At 56.4% G+C, this 11,221-nt stretch overlaps 1 protein-coding gene and 1 long non-coding RNA gene across 3 annotated transcripts in view; one reads left to right on the plus strand and one right to left on the minus strand.

Annotated features, from left to right (window-relative positions):
• Window positions 1–11,221, minus strand: part of LOC127749428 (uncharacterized) — a 42,642-nt gene that overhangs the window by 13,585 nt on the left and 17,836 nt on the right. The gene's annotated exons all lie outside the window — the stretch shown is intronic.
• Window positions 1–11,221, plus strand: part of LOC113211287 (optomotor-blind protein-like) — a 44,599-nt gene that overhangs the window by 11,156 nt on the left and 22,222 nt on the right. The gene's annotated exons all lie outside the window — the stretch shown is intronic.

Consider the following 11,221-nt stretch of genomic DNA (forward strand, 5'->3'; position numbering starts at 1 on the left):
CCCCCCCCCTCTCCTCCGATCCACAGCAGCGCTGAATTGATTACATCAGAATCACTTTGCTGCGATCCTTCTCTCTCTCTCATGAGCAGAAACAATATCAGCGCCCTGCCAATATTCCGGCGTGGGCCGCTCCCACGGGGCAGACAAAAGAATTTAATTTTTGGCGAAAAGCAGTCACCTGTTTTCTTGCGGTGTAAAGTAATGGCAACCATTTTTAGTGGCGTGACGGGGGTGCCGAGTAGTTGAGGGGGCGGCAGAGAGCACAACTACTGTAGCAACCCCCCCCCCCCAACCCCTTTCCCAGTATGCAAACCAGCCTGGCATTGTGGCGCCTGGCGCCGCTAATGCAGCGTAAGCTCACACCCACTCACCTTCCCACCTCTCCCGCCGACTCTATGACCGCACAGCAAAAAAAAAAAAAAAGTGGGAGGGAGGGGCGAAAAAAGTCCTCGTCGTCTTCCGTCGACTGGCAACGAACCATTCTGCTGCCGGGGAGGGAGAGCAGCGGCAACCCCTAGCACCATGGGAGTAGAATCGTCGATCAGAGCCTCACCTCATTTCCATCCCCCTGCTCTCTCTCTCTCGCTCTGTGGTTAGAGCACTACTGTACCGACTTACGCCCCGGCACAGAGCAGAGGATGTGTAGAGAATTAACCAGGCAGCACGGCGAGGGGAAGCGAGGAAGGGAGGAAAGGGGGGGGGGGGGTGAGAGGACAGCCACTCCAAGCACCTCTCCACTGTCACCCTGCAAACCCCCTCTCACTGCTACGGCAGGACGCCCCACACCCACACCACATCAGGGACCCCGCAAGGGACAAAGCCCCCCACAGCTCTCCACACATAGCCGCAAGTCAAGATACGGTGGAACATCCTCGTCCAAAGTGCAGACGGGCGCCCTCGGCCAGCTCCAGCAGCCCGATCGCCCTCGGGTACTCAACAGGGTCTTCACTACGTGCACCACTTAGACGCAATCACAGGAGGTGCGTTTCGCAGGCGCAGCAGCTCCACCGCGCAGGTGCAAAGGGTACCTGACCTGACGGGGGCGGCACCTGGACTCGCCTTAAACGGCTCTCTTAAACAAACAAAGGCTCAAAAGATGCGAGCAAAAACGTACTCTCGGTCAGCCGCGCGCGCCCTTTTCAAACAACAGTACGCTCTTCAATTTCCCTTTCTTGAACGCTCTACACTTTGCGTTGCTCGAAGGCTAACTTATTCGCCTGCTTCAACCCGCAACTCTTTTTTCTCCCCTTTTCCTGTCCTAAAAAAAACGATGGATGACGAGCGTGCGGCAGTAGTATATATAGTTTAAAGCAGCCACACAAAGAAGTGAAACAAACACATGCGCCAATAAGACGAACACACAAATCCACACACACACACACACACACACACAGTCTTGTTGAGACCATCAAGTGAGCTAATCCGGACCACCGCTACAGTCGCTGCGCTTTCAAAAAGCCGCCGGCACGGCCACTGTCGTCTCGCCTGGATTGGGACCATTGGCTCTCTCTCTCCATACAGTCGGACCACTCGCACGGAGAAATAATTATTCGTTTTTCGGCAGCCGGCCCGGCTTGCCGCGCCCCACCCTGCCCCATCACGCCACGCCCTGCTGACTGGACGCGGGGCCAGTCTTCCGCGCGGTGTTAGTTTTCTTCTAGTTAAGTTTCCGGCCCTGCTCGACTAATTTCCCCCGGCAGCCGTGTGGTGGCCCGGGCGTTTATTTCGTTTTGGGATGGGTGGTCCGCGCTCGCGGGTTAAAATATTCACCCGCCCGTTTCGTCCCGTGGTCCCCGCGCAGCGCGGCGCCAAGGAGTGCGAGTGAGACAGCCCGCGTGCGTGCGTGCGTGCGTGCGAGCGAGATAGCAGAGCCGGACCAGGACTAGTTACGACCTTGTAATTGCACACACACGCCTGCTCGCGGCCCGCGTGAGCAGCAGGGGCGAGAGAAAAAAAGAGCTTAATCTGATTGGCAGATAGCCACACCGCCAACACGGCTATGGAGCCCTCCGCTACGGTGATGCTGCGTGCCTACCTTCCGAGGATAGAAAAAATAAAAATCAAGCTAATTGATTTCCTGTCAGACAGACGAAAAAGAGGGGGCCGATTGAGAAGTCAGTGAGTGTGTTTGAACCCGTGGCTGATGGGAGCGTGGGGGCCTCCGCGCCGGGTCAACTCGCGCCGCGACGGCCCAGTGAAAGTGCAACGCCCCGCGGCCGGCGGGCGTCGCGACGCCCCGACAGCAGACGGACGGACGGACCGGGACGGAAGGACGGACGTACCGACGAGTCAGGAGTGATGAAGTCAACAAGTGACGGGACGGTGGCGCGCGGGGGGGACACACACCAGGGCGCTCAGGTCCGACGGGCAGCACCAGCAGCAGCAGGAAGTCAGCGGAGCAGCGCCACCACGCCGCGCCACGACGGGCTCTCAATTACAGGCTGAAGTGTCAGCGCGGCCGTTCAAAATGGCCGCCGCCAGGACCATCAGTCACGCCATCTTGGAAAACAACAAAATGGCTCTGCTGCCCTTCCCCCCTTTCTCTCCTCCCTCGCCTTCGTGCTGAAACTGCATACCCCGGCCGTCACTCCATGCCAGTCAGCGGCGCGGCGCTGGCGCTTAGGTGCCCCCCCTCTCCCCCCATGTGAAGATCGGCCCCGCCGGCAGGTGCCGCAAAGGGCGTGGCGCGGCGCGGCGGCCCCCCTTTTACGAGCAGTGGGAACGCCGCCGACGCCGCTGTTCCGCCCGGCGCTTGCTCGGCTCTTGGTCGGCCCTTGCCCCTGCTCTTGCTCAGCTCTTGCCCCTTGCCCTGGCTCTTGTCCATGCTCTTGTCCTTGCTCTTGCCCAGGCTCTTGCCCTGTTTCTTGCCCTGGCTCTTGCTTCAGCGACTTCCTCCGCGGATGGTTTGGTTTAGAATGCGAGCTGTGCTGTGTGTGCTTTGAGCAAATTAATATCCGACGAGGTTGAAGAGTAGGAGGAAGAAGCCAAAGAGAGAGGGAGAGAGAGAATGAGGCAAAAAAAGAGGACGCTATATATGTATGCGCTATGCATGATACACATAGCGATATTTATCTACTAGGCGCAAGCGCCTTGTTGGAGGAGGAGCGGGCCGTCGTGGTGGTAGAAACGACAAGTATGAGCGGCACTTTTATATGCAGTGCCGCTCTGTGAGAGAGATAGAGAGTGTCTGGCATATGGAAAAGAAGCGCAGCGGCGTACAGACTCATATGCGTCCTTTTGCCAAGTGACGTGAGAGAGCCGCATTCAGTGCAGTTTAGAGCACCCGGAGCTGTCCATCCTGTGCAACGCGAAGCTCTCGCCAATGCATATCAGATTCAGTGACGGTTAGACAGAGAGCGACCTGCTGCTGCTAGCGAGAGGGTTGAGCGGGGTTTGAGTGCAAGAGAGAGAGAGGGGGTAGGGCAGCTAGCGGTGGCGGCGTTAGGGGCGTGTCTGGTGTGTCTGGCGGGCGCAGCGCGCGCCCCGCCCCTACGAGGTACTATAACTGACCACCAGGCGCTATCGGCCAGCCAGCCACCCTCGCCGTCGGGCACGCCTCCCGATGGCAATAACTTGTCTCTCCCTTTCATACACACACTTCAAGTGCGCGTGTGTGTGTGAGTCTGGATGGAGACCGCACTCGCCGGAAGTCGGCTTGACCACACCTCATGAGTATATTTCTTCCCATACTCTTTGCAAAACACGATATGCAACAATTCCCTTCGGTCAAAAGGAAAACCTTTAAAAAAATCAGAACAATTATTGTTAATTTTTTTGCAGTGCCGTGAATTGCGTCAGCAGCCGGCAGCACACAGCTTTGCCCAACGTCGCATGATGCGGCACAATGCGAGCACTGCCACATTGCAGTCAGCGGCGGGTTGTCCACCGCGCAGCCGCGCTAGATTCCTGAAATTGCGGGGAAACGCCTTCGCGTCACACGTGCCTAGATTGCTGCTAATTGCCAGAGCAGACGTTAGGCCGCGTCAGGCAAGCGCGCCAGCGCAGCGGAGTATACAGCAGCTAGCGACTCGCGGTGACCTCATCTTCGGCACCGCGTCGTATAACTTGGGCACGCGTGGGTCATATAGGACTAGAGTTTGCGAATAAAAATAAGTAAATCAAAAGTAGGATGAGTGTGCGGTAAACCTCGCAACTGTTTGGTTTCGCTTGTCTTTTTTGATTTGTTTAAAGGTCTACGGGTTTAACGAAAATTTTCCAGCGTGCTCGCCTCATTTTCGGGAGTACGGGCAGGCGGGCAGGTCGTACGCCCACGCCTCTGGGCGTCGTTATCTTGGGCCCCTGATAAGGACTCGCGGAGGGGAGGTGAGTGGAAGAGGGGGGGGCGATAAACGCGATAACCACGCAGGTGAGGTTACGGCATGGCGGCGCGCGCACACACACACGCGCACATACACACACCATGCGGGAGGGAAGCACACGGCCCGCCCGGGCGGCCTCCACCATCGTGCGGCGGCGGCGTCAGCGGGCGCGGCGGCGGGGGTTTTTACGATTTTCGGAAACGGAAAATTAGCGCCGTGTTTTGACACACGGGCGCGACCCGCTTATTCAAAAAAGAGCGGATAACGACGGAACGGGGCTGGTCGTTATAGCGAGCGATAGCGCCCGGCCGGTGCGGGTGGGCCCAGCGAGCCAATCAGCGCCCTCCCCCCCCCCCCTCGCGAGCGCTTCGCTTAAAGGAGATTTCATTTATTTTTCGGACGAGCGCCGCGCCACGATGAGTACTTTCCTGAAAAAGACACAAACGTTACGGCACTTACAGTTCACTTCAGGTTCAAAGACAGCCCTGGGAGTCGTAATCGTTTCTCTGATGCGCCATCACGCTGCTGACCGCTCACTGCGGCAATAGAGCAGCAGCAGTAGCGGCGACGACCGACAGAAGACCCCGCGCAGAGCCCAACTGCTGCCCCTGCAGTCCGTCAGTCAGTCCGAAAGACAATATAACGAGGAGCCAAACTCCCAGCGAGCCCCCCAGTCGTCTGGGGCAACCAGTTCCCGGCGAGATCCCCATCCTGCCCCCGCTCACCTCTAGCCCCTGCCTCTCTCTCCTCCCGCCGCGTCGCCCTTTCCGTCCCTCTCCCCCCTCCTCTCTCTCTCTCGCTTGCTCTGCCTGCGGCCGGTTCACGTATTGGTCAGGTTTCAGGCGGCCGGGTGGCGGCGCCAGGGCCCGGACCGACTCCCCGGGGGGGACGGGCCGTCGGAGCGAGCGGCAGGGCGAGCTTCCTCCGACCGGCGCCGTCGCCGACCGACGCTGCCGCTGTCTGCGCGCCGTGGGAAATCGAATATGAAAAATTGAACGATCTCTCCCAGTAGACCCCTTAGCTTCCTGTGTCCTTCAGTCTTATTAATAAAAAAACAAAACTTTCCGTTGAGGCGCCATAACTACAACCGCTCCGCACAGCCCCACAGTAAAATTAATTCACAAACAAAATTTTACGGACAAAAAAAATTGACCGCTTCGCATTTACAGAGCATTCTGACCGCACACGCACATCTTACTCGCACAGTATGGGGTGTTACGAAAACAACGGTGGCGGCAGGGGACCGACGGACACAAACCGCAAGCGGCAGCAGAAGGCGCAGCGCGTGGCAGGTGCGTCCAACAGCTGTGCGCGGCGTCCCAGGGCATGCGGTGCGCAGCGCCGCGCGGACCCCACAATGGCGGAATATGATGAGCTTCATACGTCGTCGTCGAACCTGCTCTGGAGTTAGCCGTCTGCTGGATAGCCGTCTCTCTCTCTCTCTGCTCACAGAAGCGCGCAACGCACGCGATCACCTGGCCAAAGGCGTTCGTCGTGGTCGCGTCTCCAGAGAGGGACCCCCTGAGGCTTTTTGGGTGAATTGAGAGAGAGAGAGAGAGAGAGAGAGAGAGAGAGAGAGAGAGAGAGAGAGACACGAGGATAGGCTGATCATTTCCCCTGGATACAAGGCCCCAGAGGCTCCGCAGCTCCGCAGACACACGCGCCGCCACCTGGCCGCCGCCGTGGAGGCCGTGGCCGTATCCGCGGCGCAGCGGCAGCGGCCATTTGCGCGACTTTCGGAACGACCACACTATAGAAAAGCCGCGCGGCGCGTTCGATGTTAACGCCACCGTCGTCCGCTATTAGCGCTGCGCCTAATGGCTACCGAATCAGGACCGCAGAGCAGCAGTCGGCAGTATAAGTGGCAGTGGCAAGTGGGTCGCCGCGGGGGCCTTCAGTGAGACATAAAGGCTACAGCCGGGGCGGGCCCGCCTGCCTTTCGCTGCAAGCTGCCTACCGGCTGACCCGAAAAATCAACACACACAATCTTGCGCCACCCGCCGCCACGCCCCCACCTGCAAGGCCGCGCAGCCACGCGGTGCACGGCGGCGGCGCCCCGACCGCGCGCTGCTTCGATTTAGTCATAAAATGGAAATTGGAGGGGCCTAACGCGCGCAGCCGGCAGCCGGTCGGCCCGGTCAGCAAAACAGAACCAAACCAAAAAAAAATTGTCTTGGGACGTAAAGTCTCGTAACTTGTCGTGGTTTCCTCCTTAGTTTCGACCCACGTTTATTTTTATTTTTGTTACTTTTTTATTATTGTATCTTTTGATGCAAGAGCAGCAGTAGTATCGCGAGATAATTGCGTACAAACACGAAGTGCCGCCCCTAATCAACTTGTCACTTTAGCGTCGCACGCAAAAGGGGTGAGCACAGGCGATGCTTAGGCCCCTGGTGGGACTCGAACCTCCAGTCTGATGGCGGTGTGTGTGTGTGTGTGCGAGCGATGAAGTCATCGACTCGATGACCGGCGCCGGGTACCTGTGCCGCTGCCAGCCGGTGGGAGGTACCCGTCCGTATACCTCATTCATCCCAAGCACCCATTCATGCCCTGCCAGACTAGATTACATACACGCACACACACAGACTTACACACTCACACACACAGGAATGTTGTACCTGACGCCACCTCGAACTAGAACACAACAATGCAGGGCTAATAACACCCCAAGGCAATCCCATGTTAGTAATCGCCGCAGGAGGAGACCATCCTGCTTATTTCCGTCAATCCACTTTCTTTATCTCTGTCTCTCTCTCTGTCTCTCTCTGTCTCTCTCTGTCTCTCTCTCTCTCTCTCTCTGGACGCCCAATGCTCTCTCTCCCTCTCTCTTCCTTCCTTAATCGCTCTTTCCGCCAGCTTCCCTCTCGCTCGCTCTTCCTTCCCGTCTGCGAATCACGTCGCCGTCGCCGTGTGCAGCGTTGCCAACATGTGCCGCGGGGAACAGGTACCGCCATGAGCTGGTACCTCTGGCGGTACCCACCATGAGGCCTGACCGGGGGTCCCTCCACCACGAGCCCAGCGCCGGCGCCGAGAACGCCGAGGAAAAACAAATATCCGAAACAAAATTAGCGCGAAGTTTTTCTTCTTGTTTTTTTTTCTGCACGATTTCAACAAGCGCCCCTCCTTCTTTGCCGCCTACAATTCTGCCACCGCGCGTTCGGCCGTTGCATGCCGCAAATAGCCCTCCAAACCAAACACATACTCCACCTACCTCGCACTGGAGGGAAAAGTGGGGTGGGAGCAAAAAAATGCAACACCTTGTAGTTAACAGGTATTTACTCGGGGGGCAGGGGGACCCATGTCCACGCCTCGTCAGCGTCTATGTGAGTGTGTGTGTGTGTGTGTGCGTGATTAGCCTGGACGGACCCAAAGGGGTAATCACCCCGGCTAGTTTCTTCATTACTTCGCGGGGGGTCCAGCCCGTCGGGTGGGGTAAGAAAAGAGGGAACGAAAGAAGATAACACGACTCACACACACACCTTGGGAGGGCATCAAGCTGAGTAATTGGTGACCGATGACGTCACCAATGTCCAGAGGGGAAAATCTCATTTCGGCAGCATCCTGGCCTGGCCGCACACACTCGTTTTCTTGCTACCTTGCGGAGAGGAGGGCAGAAGAAGAGAGAGAGAGATGGACGGGGACGGGGGAGGGGAAAGTGGGGGAAGGTCCTTGGGCTGGATCTCCTCAATGGGCGCGCAGTCGCTCTTAACCTAATCGCAGATCGACGATGGTCTGCCCTTCTCTCTTATTCATTCACGAGATTCCATCTCGCTGCCCCGCGGCCTGGTCTGGTCCACGCCTCGGATGCTGGGAGAGGCTGATACCTCCTCGGCTGCAAACAACAGATAAACCGGGGGAGAAGTGGGGGGGAGGGGCAGGAGTGCGCCCGTGGGTAAACCTCATCCACACCTCCTGACCGCTGGCGTCCAATTTGGGGGCGGGGAGAAGAGGGAGGGTTTTGAGAGAGGGGCGACAGGGGGGAGGGGGAAACTCATTGGAATCTCTCAAAACTCTCGATCCGAATATGCCCCCCCCCCCCCGCCTCTCCTCGGACGCATCCTCACGGCGAGCATTTCTCGATAATCACACGGCCCGGAGGCGTGAGGCCCGGGTGACGAGGGGCGCCCGGGAACGGGCCGGAGAAATAAAACAAAAACGCCAACGACGCCAAAAAGGTGTTGAATGAGGATAATAGATATGTGATAGATACGGGGGCGGAGAGTCATCTATCCGTCCATCTATATCCGTCTGGGCTGGCCGTGCCCGTGCCGGCCTGCCCCCTTGTTTGTACAAGGCGCTCCCAAGTTGGACGCTCGCTGCACGGCATATTGTGTCGCGCACGCAGGGGCACACCCCTCATTTAGAACTCCGGGGAAAATGTTTTTCCTCCACGTTTTCCTCGCGTCCCTCTCAGGTTAGAGTCCGGCTGAGCCGCTATTTTCCGCCCCCTTTTCGCCCCTTCTGCTGCTGCTGGCTGCCTGACGGTGTACCGCAGTCATTATTATATGGTTTTGTTTAGTTTTGTAATATCGTGCGCTGCTTCCTGGAAGAAATTATAGGTTTCAGCAAAGTGGCTCTTGGGTGTGTGTAGGTGTGGGAGTGTGTGTGTGAGTGTGTGTGACTGTGAGGCGGGAGGTGTGGCATGTCTCTATTATATAGAGTGCTGGCCAGCCCGTTTAAGAGGCGCACATGTGTCAAATAAACATAAATATAACATAACGATCATGAGCAACCCCCCTTCTCTCTCACACACACACTCTCTGTTCCTGTCTTCTGGCTTTCGCACCTGTTCGGTGGGAGTGGACGCCCGACCTCCCCTCCTCCCCTCTGGCCTGTCCAGCTAATTTATTGGGAATCAGGTCTCAAGGCTGTGAGGGATCCGCAGAGCCACCACCAGACACACCGCATCAAACGGAGAGGCAAGGAGGGCGAAAGAGAGCGGCAAAGACTGTAGGATATTAAAGCAGCATGCAAATGTATTATTTAGATCATGAATTTTTTTTTTAAAGACCAACAAAAAACGATAAGAAAACTGTTATTTGAGTAATTTATTCAGCCTTTTGCCAAAGTCAGTCAAAGTGATCTCCACGCTGACCGAAAATGTCTCCTCTTGCTGAGCATCTTCGTAACAGTGATAAGGAGGCCGATTTCTGGTGATCCACCCTTTGGCGTTGCCTGTGTGAGAAAAGGGCGCGCTTCGCGCTTGTGTGTGTGTGTGACAGGGGGAGTGGGTATAAGTATCTCTCTGAGGTGATGAACTCCATGATTAATGGACGCGACATACCCTTCCTCCCTTCCTCCCTTGCCCCTTTCCCCCTGCGCCACTACGCACATCGTGCCTTGTAAAATGTCAAATCTAATGTCTGTTTTATGAGCTCCCCATGGCACGGCATCGAACGTTTAGGTGAAAGAGAGAGACAGGGAGAGCAGAGGGGAAGAAAACAAAATGAACATGGAGAAGTTGGCGCCACAACACCCATACGCCGTAGACTCAAATGTTCGTAAAGGCGGCGTCTCGTCGCGCTGCGGAATCCTCCGCAAAAATAATTGAAGCAAATTTATTTTTAATTCTTGCTTGGTCTACCTCTCTCCCTCCTATTATTCTCCCTATTTATTTTTATCTAATCCCCTTTGTCAGAGGTAGACAGGCGAAAGGAGGAGGTATCGCGACCGTCTCAGACTCAAAAGAAACTCCGCATCGATGAGCTCTATCCTAGCTCCCGCCACCTGGGTCTGAGTACATACACCAGGTTTTCACTTAGCGAGGACCTCGTGCACCGCGCCGCCACGCCCCACCTAGGTTCCCGCTGCTGGGCGGTCATTAAGATTATACCCTCTCCCTCACCCTCTTTCTCTCTCTCTTTCTCTACCCACTGGAGCGTTGATGTGACGACAACGGTAGCCAACGAGTAGACGTGCGTGTACACTGCCAGAACACGCCGTCGCCCAATAAAAAAAAATATACCAGAAAAACGTTATGCAGAGATTGTTGATCGAACGATGCTAGCTGATATCGTTTTACAAGGCCCATTTTTTCCCATGCCCGCCTAGCTTGCTTACTTATCAGGCCCAATCTGACGACGGCGAGGAACGACATCATATAGAGAGTTAAACGGACAAGATTTGTGAAAATAATAAATGATAATCAGAAAACGGAGACGGAGAGGGCCAACCGAGTGAGGTGTGAGACAAAGGAGACAGGGGAAGGGAATGGGGCAAAGGGGGGGGGGGTGGCGAGGGCTGACCAAACAGGGCCCCGGCGCCGCCGGAGGCGAGCAGGGCGCCTGCCCTGGTGGACTCAACGGCAAGAGCCGCACGGAAAAAAAGAGAGGGAAAAGAAGCGAGACGGATGGGAAGGTAAAGGAGTAGAGAGAGTGAGAGAGAAGGGAAAGAGCGATCAGGAGATGCATGATCAGCAAGTGTTTATAATCCTTGTTTACGCTTACGCCCTCCCACCCATGAAGCGGTCGCATCCACCAACATATCTACTTCTCTCTCTCTCTCTACCTCTCTCCTTCTCTCTCCGGTCAGTCTAATGGTTTTATGCAGGACGGTGCGGGCGCCGCGCCGGCTCGGAATGTCCGTAATCCCGCCGACTTCTCTACGGGGCGCCAGCCTCGCGCCGCTTGGCCGTCGGACGGGTTGCCTATACCGCGTCGCCATCAACACACACTCATCTCTGATCTTTGGTGTCCTCCTCCTCCGCCGATTGGATTCGACTTATTTGAATGAGTGGCGGGAAAAATATCAAAGGAGCAAGAGGGCGGCGACGAGAGAGATCAGGTGTGGACTGCCTTGTCCAGCTACGTTACACACTCACACACTCACACTTCGTTTCCAGTAAAAGAGCCGCCGCCGACGTCCCTGTGCAGTCACAAAGAAAAGATGAGAATGGTCAAATT

This window comes from Frankliniella occidentalis, unplaced genomic scaffold (assembly GCF_000697945.3).
Source record: "Frankliniella occidentalis isolate FOCC.00 unplaced genomic scaffold, Focc_3.1 Scaffold53, whole genome shotgun sequence".
Lineage (NCBI taxonomy): Eukaryota > Metazoa > Arthropoda > Insecta > Thysanoptera > Thripidae > Frankliniella > Frankliniella occidentalis.